Raw genomic sequence first — 17,261 nt, forward strand, 5'->3', positions numbered from 1 at the left:
CCATTACTCATTCCGCCTTCTCTCCTGAGGTGGCGCGTGGGAGGTGTTGCGCTCGGGTTCGGTAAGAATAGGCCCGGCAGCTTCCCGCGGGATGCGCTTATCCCTTCGCGGGGTTCCGCTCCCACCGCGCCGCGTTCGGCCGGTTCCGCCCGCGAGATGTTTTCCAGACAGACAATGACTCCACTCGCGACGCCTCCCATGTTGATCCCAGCTCCTCCGCGAGCATCTGGACTCCTGGGCCCCGCCTCACTCTACTCTGTCAATCTTTTGTCTCCGGACGAGGAGAATTATCGGGGTGGGCTAGGCACGGCTGATGCCGACGAACGCCCTTGGGGGTCACCCGGGAGGGAACTCTGGCTCCGGCTTTGGCCAACCCCGCACCCCCACACCGCGCCGGCACCGGGGCCTCCAGGGGGCGCTCGCATGCCCACACCTCGCCGGACCCCCGTGGCCACCAGGGGGCGCTCGGGCGTCCCTGCAGCCCCCGGCAGCCGCCCCGCTCCCGGCTCCCCCTGCGATTGGCCCGCTTCCCCGAGCTCTGCTCTGTGATTGGCTGCAGTCTCCGTCCGTCGCGGGCGCCGGGGCGGGCCGAGGTGACGCGCCGAGGCCCAGCTCGGGGCGGTGTCCCGCGCCGGCGACTGCAGGCGGAGTTTCGCGAGGACCTACGCGGGGCAGTCTGACGGCAGCCCTCCTGGGAGGCGCCCGCGCGCGTCGGAGCCGCTCCCAGTCCTCCGCAGCCGTAACCGCCGGCCGTCGCCGCGCCCCGGCCTCCAGCCCTCGCGCACTCCCGCCCGCCGCCCACCTCCCACCTCTATGCGGAGCCGGGCTGCTGCGTGATGGCGCTACGGAGCGGCGCCCTGCGGCTCGCGGTGGCCGCTGCTCGCGCTGAGGTGCGTCGGTGCCCGGCCCCCAGCGCCCCCGCGCGCCTCGGCTCCTGTTGACCCGGTCTGCCCGTCGGTCCGCACCGCGGCTGAGGTGAGGCGGCAGGGCGGGAGGGGGTTGGCGCCGCGGTAGCCGGACCGGGGAGGGGGCCGTTCACGCGGCGGGGAGCGGCCGGGCCGGGGGCCGGGGGCCGGGCGGGGTCTGAGGGGAGGAAGCGCGGGGCGGGGGCCGGGTGCAGGAGCCTCGCCCTCGGGGGTGGGAACCCCTCTCTCGGCCAGCTGCGAGTCCCGGGCTGGCGTCCAGCGTCCAGCTGGGGCCCCCGCAGTGTCCCGCACCGGCCCTCCGTTTCGCCCGCGCTGCCAGGCCCCGGCTGTGCCCAGCGCCCTCTAGACCCGCCGTTGCCCGGCGGTTTTCTGGGCTCCACGCACGTTGCAGCACTGGGGGACGGCCCCGTTCCATTTGAAGCCATCGTTTTTTTTTCTTCTCCCTTTTCCCCCTTTATGGTGGGCATCGGGCTTCGGCTGGGAATGTGGGTGGTTATGCCCTTTTGCCAGATGGAGATAGGAAGGGCCATCGCTTGGCACTGGGGGAGCCGAGGGCTCGAGGCCTGGAAAGGGGGGTGAGATGGAAAGGGAGGGGGCTTGTTGGATGCTGGCCAGGTGTGAGGAAGGCTGGTGTGGTCTCGGCGTTCAGCACTGGGATTACTCAGGCAGCCATATTGGGAGGATGATCTGACAAATCCTTTAGGAGCCAAGTCCAGTTGCTGGAAGGCACCGAGTGACAGCCCTGGCAGCTTTCAGGGTGACTGGCCAGACCAGAAGCCAAGTTGTGGGGGTTGGGAGGCTGCTTAAGCAAGCTAGTCATTGTTCAGGCAACACAAAACATTCCTGGCCCTAACGCCAGAATGGAGCTTCCAGATCATTTTTTTGTTTTCCTTGATTGCTAAATGAGCTTCCAAGGTAAACTGCCGTCAAGATTCCATTCTTGTTGGGGTGAAATTCCGTGTTTTATATTCATCATCTGCGTCCATTGCGGGGGCTGTGGAAGGTCCGATGATGCTTTACAGGTGCAAACCGCGATCTGAGGATTGCTAAGGCCACTGTATCAGTATGGAGGCCTCTAGTAGCCATACAGCATTGGATGGATAGATTTTCAGAGTTGCTCAACTTGCAGAGAAGAAGTAAACCAGAATACTCTGATAGTGGGTGAGGCTTGCGGCTGCATTTCTGAGGACTCAGGCTGTCATCTTTGTGGAATCTCGAGGTAGCTGAAATTAGATTGTCAACAGATCCCTTGCTCATATCTCTTACTGCTTTGGGCAGCTGTTCTGCCACCACTGAACATTCCACTTTGTGTCGTGATGTGCCTGTCTGAGCCTGATAGAAGTGCGCTGATGAGATTTGAATAACTCTTCAGAGGTGATAGCATGGTGGTTATTTTATTTGAAGGCTGGCATTTTGTCTCCTTAGTTTAGTCAAACCAAATCTGGTTCTTGTCTTCCTCTAAGAAGTGAGGTGGTGCTTTCTGATTACGTCGGCATGGTTGTTGGGTTATGGAGCAAGTGGAGTTGTGAATGTGTTGTTTGAGGATGGAAGGTGAGAATTGCAGTTAGGTTGGTGTAAAGCAGGTCTGGAGATGATCAGTAACTGGGTTCAGCATGAGTCTGTAGATCTGTCCTTTCCTACATCCTAGATGTAGGATGTGGAGAGATGGCATGCCTGCTTTCTTCTTTGTGACCTTTGCTTTCATTCAAATTCAATTTCTTAATAAATAAAATCTCATAATTTTTTTTTTCCTTTGCAGGGGCCTATGGAAAATTCTCATAACTTCTTAGGTCGAACTATTTAAAAAATTTTGGGCTGGGTGCGGTGGCTCATGCCTTGTAATCCCAACACTTTGGGAGGCTGAGGCAGGATGATCTTTTGAGCTCAGGAGTTGGAGACCACCCTGGGCAACACAGTGGGGCTCTGTCTCTACAAAAATAAATAAATAAATAGCTGGGCATGGTGGCTCATGCCTGCTGTAGTCCCAGCTGTTTGGGAGGCTGAGGTGGCAGGATTGCTTGTGGCCAGCCTGGGCAACAGCAAGACTCTGGCTCAGACAAAAACACACAAACAAACCATAACCCCCTCCCCCCTGCCATATATATATATATATGTTTTATATAAATTAAAAACATTGGATAGGTTTTGCTAAGCATAGTCTTAACACACTATATTTTTGTCATTTTTGTCATCAAGCTTTCCTTTTAAAACTTGTTGAATCAACTGTAGCTTCAACAGATACTAGTGTTTTTTGCATTACACTAATATAAGATACAGAATGTCTGTTTTGAAATTCCATGCCCTAAGTTAGAAATACTTGTAAGTTTTTAATTTTTAGAGTTACTTTAGTATAAAGATCTGAACATTTTTGATTAAAAATAATTTCAGTGTTTGGTAAATAAAAATCAGACCTGATTGTGAATCTGAGACAGAGGCTAGATTTTGACTGTGTGCTGCTCTGCTCTGATGAATGTTTTTCCAAAATTTATCCAATTAAGTACAGCTTTTAAGGCTTAGAACAGACTGTTTCCTTTTCAAGACCAGATATGAATGCACTTTTACTTTTTTCTCTCTTTCTTCTTTGCCATTTTGATTTTGTTCAGGGAATAAATGTCCAAGAAAGTCTGCCAACTGAGTCTTTCTTAAGGCCAAAGCTTTCTAGGCCATTTTCCCACTGTGGTCTTGTCTTGGGTACAAAGTAAAGGACAATGGGCCCCTGCCTTCCTGTTTGTAATCCCCTTCCCGGGCTGCTAATCATAGTAGATCTTTTCCAGGAGGAAGCATATCCTTTTGTCTTGTAAACTAACATGATATAATTTCATAATGCTCTGAAGTTAAAGATGTTTTATATCTATTTCATGTATTTCTCTTTGAAAGATGGCCTTATTTGAACAGATACTGGTGAATTTCTGGATTCCATGAAAGAGAATGAATAAATATGCATACTTCTTGAACTTTTTTTGTGCAGCTTATCAGGATAGAAGAGAAATTAAACAGATGTGACTGTGGTAGGAAAAACCTGCAAAAGGTGCCTTGGGCTGGACACAGTGGCTCACATCTGTAATCCCAGTGCTTTGGGAGGCTCAGGCAGGAGGATCACTTCACATCAAGAGTTTAAGACAAGCTTGGGCAACATAGCAGGACTCCCATCTCTACAAAAAAACAAAACAAAACTGGGTACGGGGGTGTGTCTGTAGTCCTAGAGCCTCAGGAGGCCAAGTTGGGAGGATTGCTTGAGTTTGAGATTAGAGTGAGCTATGATAGTGCCATGGCACTCCACTCTGGGCTCAGACCTTGCCTGTTAAAAATAGAAAGATGCCTTGGACTTCTCAGACTTGAACTGTTTGGTTAGTGCCCACTGATTCATTGATGTGTCCTTTTACTATAGGCATTATCTGTTAACTGAGGGTGCATGTAGAGAGTTATTGACCCTCTAGGAACTCATGCTTTACCATTTGTTTCTCTCTTATTTTGAGATGAAGTCTTGCTCTGTTGCCCAGGCTGGAGTGCATCAGCTCACTGCAACCTCCACCTCTGGGATTCAAGTGATTCTCCTGCCTCAGCTTCCCAAGTAGCTGGGACTACAGGCACCCACCAGAATGCCCAGCTAATTTTTGTATTTTTAGTAGAGATGGGGTTTCACCATGTTGGCCAGGCTGGTCTCAAATTCCTAACCTCGTGATCTATCCGCCTTGCCCTCCCAAAGTGCTGGGGTTACAGGCATGAGCCACCACACGCTGCCTACCATTTCTATATAGATATGGTGAGATAAAGTTAACTCCAACTCATTTTCATTTTAGTACAATTTAGTGTTCTAATGTGGTTTCCGTGATTTCCAGTCAGAGCATTTTCAAAACTCCTTGTAATGTTGTATATACGTAATACTGTACTACTAATACTCAATTGGTACCTTTACGATGGTCTTGTGTTTTTTTTGTATATGTTTTAAGTCACAAGATTGTAAATATTTGATGAATTTTAAAATATTTTTTATATTTAATACTACATTGTTAACACCAAAGCATATCATTCAGCCGTACTCTCCTCTACCATTGCCCTTTTTGTTCCCCTTGAGACAGGGTCTTACTCTTTGCCCAGGCTGGAGTGCAGTGGTACAGTCATGGCTCACTGCAATCTTGTGTCTCAGTCTCGCAAGTAGCTGGGACTACAGGCATGCACTATCGTGCCCAGCTAATTTTTAAATGTTTGTAGAGATGGCGGTCTCACTATATTGCCCAGCCTGGGCAATGTAGTGAACTCCTGACCTCAAGTGATCCTCCCAACTCAGCCTTCCAAAGTGTTGGGATTATAGGCATGAGCCACTGTGCCCAGTCCCATTGCTCTTTTTGATTACTGTATTGTTGGCTTAGTTTTCTCTTTCATCTAGATTTTTGACATCATCTTGGCAGATATCAATGACTGTATGAATAAACAATAACAGAAACAACAATAGTGATAAAATAGCTTACTCATATTGAGCACTTTCTGTGTGTCAGGTTCTTTTCTAAGCACTTTACATATCTTAACTAATTTAATCTTAATAGCATCCATATAGAATAGATACTGTTATTATTACCATTTTACAAATGAAACTAAAATAGGCCACGTGACTTCTCCAAGACCATTGGCACTAGTAAGAAACCACTACGCTGAGCTTCCTTTGTAACTACCCTTAACCTTAAAATTCTTGAATTCAACTCAAGCAAACATTGGCTTCATTGTGTTTCAGTTGTTTATCCTTTAACTTGTCATCACTTTAAGGTCTCAAATTCACCTTTAGTTCTTTTTTTTTTTGAGATGGAGTTTCGTTCTTGTTACCCAGGCTGGAGTGCAATGGCGCGATCTCGGCTCACTGCAACCTCCACCTCCTGGGTTCAAGCAATTCTCCTGCCTCAGCCACCCAAGTAGCTGGGACTACAGGCGCACGCCACCATGCCCAGCTAATTTTTGTATTTTTTTTTTAGTAGAGACGGGATTTCACCATGTTGACCAGGATGGTCTCGATCTCTTGACCTTGTGATCCACCCACCTCGGCCTCCCAAAGTGCTGGGATTATAGGCATTAGCCACTGCGCCTGGCCTAGTTCTTAAACTGTGATAATTTATAGCTTTCACTTTCATGATCACTGTATGCCTCTTCTCCTTTAAGTCTCCTAATCCATCAGCCTCTTCTAGATTTTACTTTTCCTTCCTTTTATACTATGACCTCTGGGTTGCGTTGCTTGCAGGTTTTATTCTTATTATTCTTCAGGACTCACTATGTAGAAGCCAGCCTCACATCATCCTTACCATCTAGACCTGCCATTCTTACTCTGTGTCATGGGGAAACCTACATAGTGCTGGGGATTAGTGCCACAGTTAATGTGTTATCTGAGGTCACCCTTAAATCTGTCTTTGTTCTCTGCGGGATCAGTTCTGCTTAGTTCTCTCCCCATTTCTCCACAGTTGCTATTATAATATCTGGACCCTTTGACTCAAACATCTCACTGCCCCATGCTTGGCAGAATATCTTACCTGCCACCTTATAGGAAAAAAGGGCATGAACTCTCTGAGCTTTCCCTTCTTCTACTTACCGACTTCTCTGCCTTCCTTGCATTCTTTCTTCCAGTGTGAGAAAGAGGATACGCTCTGGGCCTGTGTTAGGGATGGCACTGCTCTAATCTCTAGGGACTTGCCATATCGGTTACTCTTCTTTTCCCTGCAGTGCTTCCCCACTGTTCTTTTTTTTGTTTTGTTTTGTTTTTATTGAGATGGAATTTCGCTCTTGTTGCCCAGGCTGGAGTGCAATGGCGCGATCTCAGCTCAGCGCGATCTCGGCTCATGGCCTCCTCTGCCTCCTGGTTTCAAGCGATTCTCCTGCCTCAGCCTCCTGAGTGGCTGGGATTACAGGCATATGCCATCACACCTGGTTAATTTTTTGTATTTTTAGTAGAGATGGAGTTTTTCCATGTTGGTCAGGCTGTTCTTGAACTCCTAGCCTCAGGTGATCTGTCCGCCTTGGCCTCCCAAAGTGCTGGGATTACAGGTGTGAGCCACTGCGCTGACCTTTTTTTTTTTGAGATAGTCTTGCTCTGTCACCAGACTGGAGGGCAGTGGCCTGATCTCGGCTCATCGCAGCCTCCGCCTCCTGGATTTAAGCAATTCTCCTGCCTCAGCCTCCTGAGTAGCTGGGATTACAAATATGTGCAACCACACCTGGCTAATTTTTGTATTTTTTAGTAGAGATATGGTTTCACTATATTGGCCAGGCTGGTCTTGAACTCCTGACCTCAGGTGATCCACCCACCTTGGCTTTCTGAAGTTCTGAGATTACAGACGTGAGCCATTGTGCCCAGCCTTGCCTACTGTTCTTGAACATACCAGGCACAGTTCTACCACAGGTCCCTTGCTCTTACTCTTTTTCTTTTCTTTTGAGACAGAGTCTTGCTGTGTCTCACAGGCTGGAGTGCAGAGGCGCAATCTTGGCTCACTGCAATCTCTGCCTCCTAGGTTCAAGCAATTCTACTGCCTCAGCCTTCTGAGCAGGTGGGATTACAGGTGCCTGCCACCACGCCAAGCTAATTTTTATATTTTTAGTAGAGACAGGGTTTCACCATGTTGACCAGGCTGGTCTTGAATTCTTGACCTCAGGTGATCCATCTGCCTCAGCCTCCCAGAGTGCTGAGATTATTGGTGTGAGCCATGGTACCTGGCCACTCTTACTCTTTCTTCTGCCTGGAATACTATTCCCTGAAATCTGCTTGGCTAACTGCTTCACCTCTTTCAAGTCTTTCCTTAAGTCTCAGCACATCAGCAGGCCCACCCTGACCTCATTTACATACCTGTACAGCACTCCTTCCCACCATACTCTTGATCCCCCTGACTTTGCTGTACTCCTCCCACCCTATCATGCTGATTACATTCTCTGTTCTCTACAGCTGATTTATTATTTTTATTGTCCTCCCTCTCTCTACTAGAATATAAGTTCCTCCACGGCAAGGAGGTTTATCTTTTTTGTTCACTGACTTTTCCCGCCAGGAACTACCTGTTTCATTGTAGGCACCCAGTAAATAAAGTGTAAATAAAGCCCAAGCTTGAACTTCCCAGCCACCCGAAACATGAGCCAAAGGAGCCTTTTTTTTTGAGACGGAGTTTTGCTCTTGTTACCCAGGCTGGAGTGCAATGGCACGATCTCGGCTCACTGCAACCTCCGTCTCCTGGGTTCAAGCAATTCTCTTGCCTCAGCCTCCCGAGTAGCTGGGACTAGAGGCACGCACCACCATGCCCTGCTAATTTTTTGTATTTTTAGTAGAGACGGGGTTTCACCTTGTTGACCAGGATGGTCTCAATCTCTTGACCTCATGATCCATCCACCTCAGCCTCCCAAAGTGCTGGGATTTCAGGCTTGAGCCACTGCGCCCGGCAAATTGTGCAATTTTCATTCTGGTAAACGAAAGCCTAATAGTTTGTCAAGAGAAACTTATTTTCCCTAGTATTAAATTCTAAAGATGTTCTAAGAGAAAGTTGGTTTAAACATCCCGATACAAAGAGATACACACTAGGACTGGGCACAGTGGCTCACATCTGTAATCCCAGCAGTTTAGAAGGCTGAGGCGAGAGGATTGTTTGCGCCCAATAGTTTGAGATCAGCCTTGGCAGTGAAGCAAGACCTCCTCTCTGTTAAAAATAAAATTAGTTAGGTGTGGTGGCATGTGCCTGTAGTTCCAGCAACTCCAGAGGCTGAGCCAGGAGGATTGCTTGAGCCTGGAAGATTGAGGCTGCAGCGAACTGTGATTGTTTCACTGTACTTCAGCCTGGGCAACAGAGTGAGACTGTCTCAATAGATAGATAGATTAGATAGATAGATAGATAGATAGATAGATAGATAGATGGATGGGTACTAAATGTTTTCAACAGATTGTTTAAGTTAAAGGAAGAAATGTTCTTCAGATACCTTTAAAAAATAAAAAAAAACAAATAAACAGGGTAGTGATGCATGAGTGTAGCCCAGCTACTCCTGAGGCTGAGGTGAAAGGATTGCTTGAGCCAAGGTGTTTGAGGCTGCCATGAGCTTCCATCACACCACTGCACTCCATCCTGGGGGGTGAAAAAGTGAGAACCCTTTTTTTCTTTTTGAGATGGAGTTTCACTCTTGTCACCCAAGCTGTAGCACAGTGGCGCCATCTTGGCTCATTGTAACCTCCGCCTCCCAGGTTCAAGTGATTCTCCTGCCTCAGCCTTCTGAGTAGCTGGGATTACAGGCGCCTGCCACCAAGCCCAGCTAAATTTTGTATTTTTAGTAGAGATGGGGTTATACCATGTTGGCCAGGAGGTCTAGGACTCCTGACCTCAGGTGATCCACCCACCTCGGCCTCCCAAAGTGCTGGGATTACAGGCGGGAGCCACTGCGCCCGGCCTGCTTTTCTAATACATGATTCATTTTGAACTTCCACAGTATGGCCCACGGTTAACTTTTATCCATAGAGTCAAAAATCAAGAATAGAGACTACGTGCACATGTGCACGCACACACACACACACCCCAATTCTTAAGTTTTTGGGGGCCGTTTTATCAGCACCCATTGTCAGCAGCACAATGTTTGGTCCTAAAATCTGCTTGGTCTTCATGAAAAGTATTGCACTGAGAGATGCAAAAATGTGATATAAGAAGCACTTTTTCATAGAATCTCAAAAGGTGATCTCTAGCTACAAACATTTATTTTGCAGTATCCATTCGTTCTTTAAAATTTATGCTTTAAAATGTAATTCAGGGGAAAAGATTATCTTTTGAATAGCTACTTGTTATAAATTTTGTATAACAAACTGTGCTAATATTGAATTTATGTAGACAGAGTCTCGCTCTGTTGCCCAGGTCGGAGTGCAGTGACGCAATCTTGGCTTACTGCAACCTCTGCCTCCCGGGTTCAAGCCATTCTAATACCTCAGCCTTCCAAGTAACTGGGACTACAGACGGGTGCCACCACGCCTGGCTAATTCTAATATGGAATTTAAAAGACCAGATTTCTGTTTAATTCTAAAAAAAAGTACTGAATAAAAATATCAGTATATGAGAGGTAAGTGAACTGCTGACTGCAACATAGGGGCAGAATGAAATAAATGGAAAAGTGAGGAATCAGTAGAGCAGTGTTAGGGAGCAGAGCAAAAAGAGGGTATGCCTTTTTATTAAGGAATGAATTCATGCTTCTTGCTCCATGGTCTCATTTGACCTTGTCCTTGAAAGACGTGGACTTGGAATAGGTTGAGAAGGGAGACTGGGCTTCTAGGAATCCATGTGTATAGTATAGGAAGGTAGTGGCTAGTGGAGAAGAAGGCTTAGAGTTGGGCAAGGAAAGCTGAGAGTGGGGAAGTAGGTTGGATTGTGGAGGCCCTTGAACTTTTAGGTTATGCTCTGAGGCTGTGGCAGCCAAGTGAAGGGTTTTGTTGTTGTTGTTGTTTTTATTTGACCAAGTCTCCCTCTGTTGCCAGGCTGGAATGCAGTGGCATGATTTTGGCTCACTGCAACCTCTGCCTCCTGGGTTTGAGCAATTCTCCGCCTCAGCCTCTCTTGAGTAGTTGGGATTATAGGCGCCCGCCGCAATGCCTGGATAATTTTCGTATTTTTAGTAGAGATGAGGTTTCACCGTCTTGGCCAGGCTGGTCTTGAACTCCTGAGCTCGTGATCTACCCATCTTGGCCTCCCAAAGTGCTGGGATTACAGGCCTGAGCCACTGTGCCCCGCCATTTAAGTGAAGGTTTTTTAAGGAGAAGAAATGACATGAACTGATCATTTTTTAAGGAATATATTCCTGACTGTTTTCTATAGAAAAGGGATGTTAGAAACACAAACCAACCAAAAAACTAGTATTATTTCATTCTTGTTTCTCACTTTGCTAAAAGATCAGTTTGAGTCTTTTCCTTAGAATACCAAAGTGCCTTTGAGGGCAAGTGGGAATTCCACAAGGTCAAAATTAAGCAATTGGACAAAAATTGAGAAAAATTCAAATGAATTAGACCTAAATGTATTATTGTCTCTTTAATATTAGCCAATGCTTCTGGAATTTTTGCTCCATTCCGCTTTCCTAATGCTTCTAATTGTATGTCATAAGGAAAACTGGTCAGAGGAACAGTTTAGAACTCAGGCTGTGTAAGTGATTTAGAGTATGTATGGTTACCCTTCCTGCCTGCCTTTCTGCTCTGGCTTTCAAAACTTGGAAGATGTATTTTTTTGTTAATTATTAAGAAGTGTTGTTTTCCTTTAACTTCTTAAAAATATGGCTGAGGCAGGAGAATTGCTTGAACCCAGGAGGCAGAGGTTGCGGTGAGCCGAGATCACGCCATTGCACTCCAGCCTGGGTAACAAGAGCGAAATTCTGTCTCAAAAAAAAAAAAATACTCTGTAGGCCAGGCGCAGTGGCTCACGCCTATAATATGACACTTTGGGGAGCTGAGGCAGATCACAAGGTCAGGAGATCGAGACCATCTTGGCTAACACGGTGAAACCCCATCTCTACTAAAAATACAAAAAATTAGCTGGGAGTGGTGGCATGCACCTGTAATCACAGCTGCTCAGGAGGCTTAAGCAGGAGAATTGCTTGAACCCAGGAGGCGATGGTTGCAGTGAGCCGAGATTGCACCACTGCACTCCAGCTTGAGTGCCAGAGCAAGACTCGGTGTCAAAAAAAACAAAAAAACAAAAAAAAAACTTCGTAAAATTATTGTTTCTTGCTGGATTTTAAACTTGATTTCAGACTTACATAAGTAATTCTTTAAAGGAGCAGAGAGTTTTGAAGCTGTAAGTCTTTGATGGGTGTCTGTTATAAAAGAGATACTGTTTATAGTAGTAGAGAAGTAAGAGAATAACTTTCTGTAGTTGACGTGACTGTAGCTTCCAATGACTGGATAAAATTTTCACTAAATTGTGAAGATGGTTGCAAGTTTTACCATGGGACAGTTAAATCAGAAAAAATATTTAGGTTTGGTTGTTTTGGGGAAGTAATTAAAAAATATATATATATATGGATAGATAGATAGATAGATATCTCTCTATATATGTATTTTTTAATTACTTTCCCAAACACACACGCACACATATATATACATATATATGTAGATATCTAGATATCTATATATAGAGAGATAAGTGAGATATCTATATCGATCAATATAGATGTATCTATAGAGATATCGACCCATATCTCACTTTTAAAGAGGATAGATATTATTAGGACACCACCATGTCCAGCTAATTTTTGTATTTTTTTGTAGAGATAGGGTTTCGCATATTGCCTGGGCTGGTCTTGAGCTCCTGGGTTCAAGCCGTCTGCCTGCCTTGACCTCCCAAAGTGCCAGAATTATTAGCACGTGTGAGCCAGAGTGTAGTGTGGTCATGGTTTTTTTTTTTTTTTTTTTTTTTGAGACGGAGTTTTTTTCTGTTGCCCAGGCTGAAGTGCAGTGGGGTGATCTTGGCTCACTACGACCTCTGCCTCCTGCAATCAGGTGATTCTCCTGCCTCAGCCTCCCGAGTAGCTGGTATTACAGACCTGTGCCACCACGCCCGGCTAATTTTTTGTACTTTTAGTAGAGACAGGGTTTCACTGTGTTAGCCAGGATGGTCTCAATCTCCTGACCTCGTGATCTGCCCGCCTCGGCCTCCCAAAGTGCTGGGATTACAGGCGTGAGTCACTGCACCCAGCCTGTTTTGTGTGTGTGTGTGTTTTTTTTAAGAGATGGTCTTGGTTCTGTTGTCCAAGCTGGAGTACAGTGATGGAATCATAGCTAATTGCAGCCTTGGACTCCTGGGCTCAAGTGATCCTTCCACCTCAGCCTCTTGAGTACTTGGGATTGCAGGTACATGCCACCACACCCAGCTAATTTAAACAAAATTTTTTTTGGTAGAGACAATGTCTTAATATGTTGCCCAGGCTGGTCTTGAACTTCTGGCCTTAAGTGATTCTTTCACCTCAGCCTCCCAAAGTGTTGGGATTATAGGCATGAGGCGCCATGCCTGGCCTCAATTTATGTTATTTATTTAATGCTATTTAAATGTTAGTCTGTTGACATACAGTAAATAGGAATTCAACCCAAAAAATTAACTATTGTATTCAAGACCCATCCTGTGTTGTAGGGCAGCTGTCCCCATCCTTTTTGGCCCCTGGGATTGGTTTTGTGGAATACAGTTTTTCTGCAGATGGGGCTTGGGAGATGGTCTCAGGATCAGACTCCACCTCAGATCATCAGGCATTAGTTAGGTTCTCATAAGGAGCATGCAACCTAGATCCCTCACATGCACAGTTCACTGTAAGGTTTGCACTTCTCTAAGAGTCTGATGCCGCCACTGATCTCACAGGAGAAGGAGCTCAGGCAGTAATGCTCACTTGCTCACTGCTCACCTCACCTGCTGTGTGGCTCAGTTTTTAACAGGCCACAGATCTGTACCATTCTGTGGCCCAGGAGTTGGGGACCCCTCTTGCAGGGGATTAGAAACTTGACGAAGGCCTGGTGTTTTCGGATGTACGTGTAGTCCCAGCCACTCAAGGCTGAGGCTGCAGTGATCTGAGATGGTTCCACTGCACTCTAGTCTGGGTAGACAGGGTGAGTGAGGCCTTGTCTCAAACAAACAAAAAATTAGCCGGGCATGTGGTGCATGCCTGTAGCTCCAGCTATTCGGGAAACTGAGGCAGGAGAATTGCTTGAGCCTGGGAGTTTGAGGCTGCAGTGAGCCAAGATTCCCTTGACAGAGCAAGACTCTGAAAAAATAACAAAAAAAGTAATTTATTCTGCCTTGGGGGAGGTCAATGATTTGAAGAGTGTTAAATGGAAAAGCAATTGTATTTGGTTTGGGGGATGGGGAGAATCCATGAAGACTTTAGACAGGTAGCAAGTGAGAAGGTCCTGGAAGAATAAATTGGAATTTGGAAAGAACAAGACGAAGGACATAGCGAGGGAAGGGAACACTGGAGCAAAAACACAGGGGCAGAAAAACTTGGCATGCATTCTGGAAGCCCTCTGGTGGGTGGTTGTAAAAGAATGTGGCTGGAAGGCAGTGTTCATGTGAACTTGTACAAAAATAGGTGGTTTACGTTGCAGAACACTTTGAATGCCATTGTGGGGAGTTCAGTCATTGCTTGATAGACAGAAGGGGAACTCTGAGGATTTTGAAGTGGACAATGATAAAAATAGATCTGAACTTTAGGAAGGTGAATCTTGGCAATATTGTGTGGTACAGATAGGGCACATGAAAAGAGATAATTCGACTAGTTGGATAACTGTGGTAAAGATAATAAAAAAATATTTTTTAAAAAGAAAATGGGGAGGGCTGGGCGCGGTGACTCGCGCCTGCAATCCCAGCACTTTGGGAGGCCGAGGTGGGTGGATCATGAGTTCAAGAGATCGAGAGCACCCTGGTCAACATGGTGAAACCTTGTCTCTACTAAAAATACAAAAAATTAGCTGGGCATGGTGGCGCGTGCTTGTAGTCCCAGCTACTCAGGAGGCTGAGGCAGGAGAATTGCCTGAACCCAGGAGGCGGAGGTTGCAGTGAGCCAAGATCGCGCCATTGCACTCCAGCCTGGGTAACAAGAGCGAAACTCCGTCTCAAAAAAATAAATAAATAAATAAATAAATAATAAAAAGAAAATGGGGATATTGTATAGTATGGATAGGGTGAGAGGAAGAGAGAGAAAGCTGGTTAAGAAAACCTTGGATGATAAGTATTGAAAGCTTAAAAGGTAATTGTGGTGGTAGAAATGGAGAGATTTTATAGATTTCAGACCTGTAATTTAGTAACTGATTAGATGGATAGACAAAGCAAGCTGTTAGCCTGTGTGGGAACCACAGAATGGTGAGAATATTAAAAAGAAATAGAAAGGAAGTGAGAGGGCTGGTGTTTGGGGGAGAAATGTTTTGGCTTTAGTTGTATGAGATCGAATGAAATGCTGGAAGGATATAGCTAGGTAGAGGAGTCAAGTAGTCTATAGAAAAATGTATGTGTGGGGACATGAGGTATTAGAGATGTTAATGTTTTGGTTCATAGTTAAAAATACATAGTACTTTATATCTAAAGCCCACCAAGGAGGTTTCACCCTTTCTTGTCTTGTTTATAGCATTGAACACTTTGGTACGTCCTAGGTAGAACACAAAAGAAAGTTTTGTTTTTTAAAATTTTAATATCTACAGTACTCAACAACTATCAACATTTTGGCAATCTTGTTCTGTCATCCCCTAACAAATTCCTTAATATCATCTAATACCCAGCCTATCTTCAGACTACCCTGATTATCTAAAAAATTTATTTTTAGGCCAGGCATGGTGATTCCCTCCTGTAATGCCAACACTCGGAGGCTGAGTGGCAGATTGCAGGAGTGCAGGAGTTCAAGACCAGCCTGGGCAACATAGTGAAATCCTGCCCCTACTAAAAATATAAAAATACAAAAAATTAGCCAGGCAGGTGTGGTGGTGTGTGCCTGTAATCCCAGCTACTGGTGGAGGTGGGCGAATCACCTGAACCCAGAAGGTTGGGCTGCAGTAAGCTGAGATCACACCAGTGTGCTCCCCAGCCTGGGCAACCAGAGTGAGAACCTGTCTCTAAAAAAAAAAAGTATTTTACACTTTTTCTTGATTGAAAACTCATTATACTTGCTTGATAAATAATGCAAGTCTTTTTTATAACACTCTCTCCCCAATTATGCTATTTGAAGAAACTGGCTAATTTGTTTTGTAGATTGTTTCATATTCTACATTTGCCTTATTACCTCTTTGATGTCTTCGATGTGTCATCTGAGTTGCTTCTTTCCTTCCTTTATGTCTTCTAAACTGGTAGTCACATCTGAACCTTGGTTTTATTCAGTGCTTGGCTTTTAAAAACATTTTTATTTTAAGGGGAGTGGGGCAAGAATACTTACTAAGCTGTATATTTCTTTTGTTTGAGACGACCCTGGCCAACGTGGTGAAACCCCATCTCTACTAAAAACACAAAAATTAGCCAGGTGTGGCGTTGTACGCCTGTAATCCCAGCTACTTGAGAGGCTGAGGCAGGAGAATTGCTTGAACCTTGGAGATTGAGGCTTCAATGAGCCGAGATCGTGCCACTGCACTCCAACCTGGGTGATGAGCGGAACTCTGTCTCAAAAAAAAAAAGGGTTGGGAAAAAGTAACATTCTAATTCTTTCATTTCTTCTACATTTATTAGCTAGAATTTTTCGTGAAGGACTTAACCCTCATCCAGGCGTGGTGATTTACACCTGTAATCCTAGGACTTTGAGGAGCAGAGGCAGGTGGATCACCTGAGGTCAGGAGTTTGAGACCAGTCTGGCCAACATGGTGAAACCCCATCTCTACTAAAAATATAGAAATTAGCTGGGCGTGGTGGTGGGCGCCTGTAACCTCAGCTACTTGGGAAGCTGAGGCAGGAGAGTCACTTGAACCCAGGAGGTGGAGATTGCATCGAGCCAAGATCACGCCACTGCACTCCAGCCTGGGTGACAGAGCAAGACTTTGTCTCAAAAAAAAAAAAAAAAAAAAAAAAACTTATTCTCATTGACTATTTGGTTATACTAGAATATTTTATACAGGCTATACAGACTAGATGTATACTTAATTCTGTTTTATTTGCTGTTTTCAGAATAATGATTTTTTTCTCTCTATAACCAATCATCTATTAATGAAGTTTTAAAAAAAAAAGTATCATAAACTTGTGAATTTATAGATTAGATTTTTAAAAATCAATTTGCAGTTTTTTTTGTTTTTGTTTTTTAACATATTAGGAACAAGAGAACATTCTTGTAATTGAAAGTGACATTGAAAAAGTCATGCTTTGGAGGGGTGATCTTGCCATGGGGTTAAGCAGTGGTTCTTAGCTGGATGTTTGTAACTTAATCTTTGAAAATTAAATCACACCAACAAATCCACAACTGGGGCCTGTCTGAAAACTGTTGAATACCAGACTAGGGGAGTCTAGACTCTTTTGTTTTTCAAAAGACCCTCCTGTCATTCTATTTTGTACAACCTTGTTTAAGAACTATTGGATCAAAGACTAAAAGCTCAAAGAACATTCCAGCTACTGCAAATAACCTAGGTAATAGTAAGAACATGGATTAAGGTAATGTCAGTTGGAATGAGAGGAAGGGAGGGATAGAATAAAGCAATTTCATATCTTAAAATTTCTGTATGGTATTTTATGAATAATGTTGGTAATAATACAAGGTTTCAAAGAGTAGGGACAAAGATGACTCCAGGATTTATGGTATTGGGGCCTGGGAGAATGCTATTGATAGACAAGGGAAGATTGGCAGAGATTCCTAGTTTAGGGGAGAAGATAATGGGTTTTCGGACATGAGGAGAGTTGAGATGATGGCTGTATT

The 17,261-nt window shown here is 45.2% G+C and overlaps 1 protein-coding gene across 50 annotated transcripts in view; it reads left to right on the forward strand.

The window, feature by feature from the left end:
- The first annotated feature begins 673 nt into the window (after window positions 1-673).
- The window catches only part of KIF1B (kinesin family member 1B), a 182,199-nt gene continuing 165,611 nt past the window's right edge, over window positions 674-17,261 (forward strand). For all 50 annotated transcript variants that reach the window (XM_035307669.3, XM_035307670.3, XM_035307673.3 and 47 more), the window contains exon 1: window positions 674-975. The gene's annotated coding sequence lies outside the window, so the exon portion shown is untranslated. The remainder of the gene's footprint in view (window positions 976-17,261) is intronic.

The sequence above is a fragment of the Callithrix jacchus genome, chromosome 7 (genome assembly GCF_049354715.1).
Source record: "Callithrix jacchus isolate 240 chromosome 7, calJac240_pri, whole genome shotgun sequence".
Classification (NCBI taxonomy): domain Eukaryota; kingdom Metazoa; phylum Chordata; class Mammalia; order Primates; family Cebidae; genus Callithrix; species Callithrix jacchus.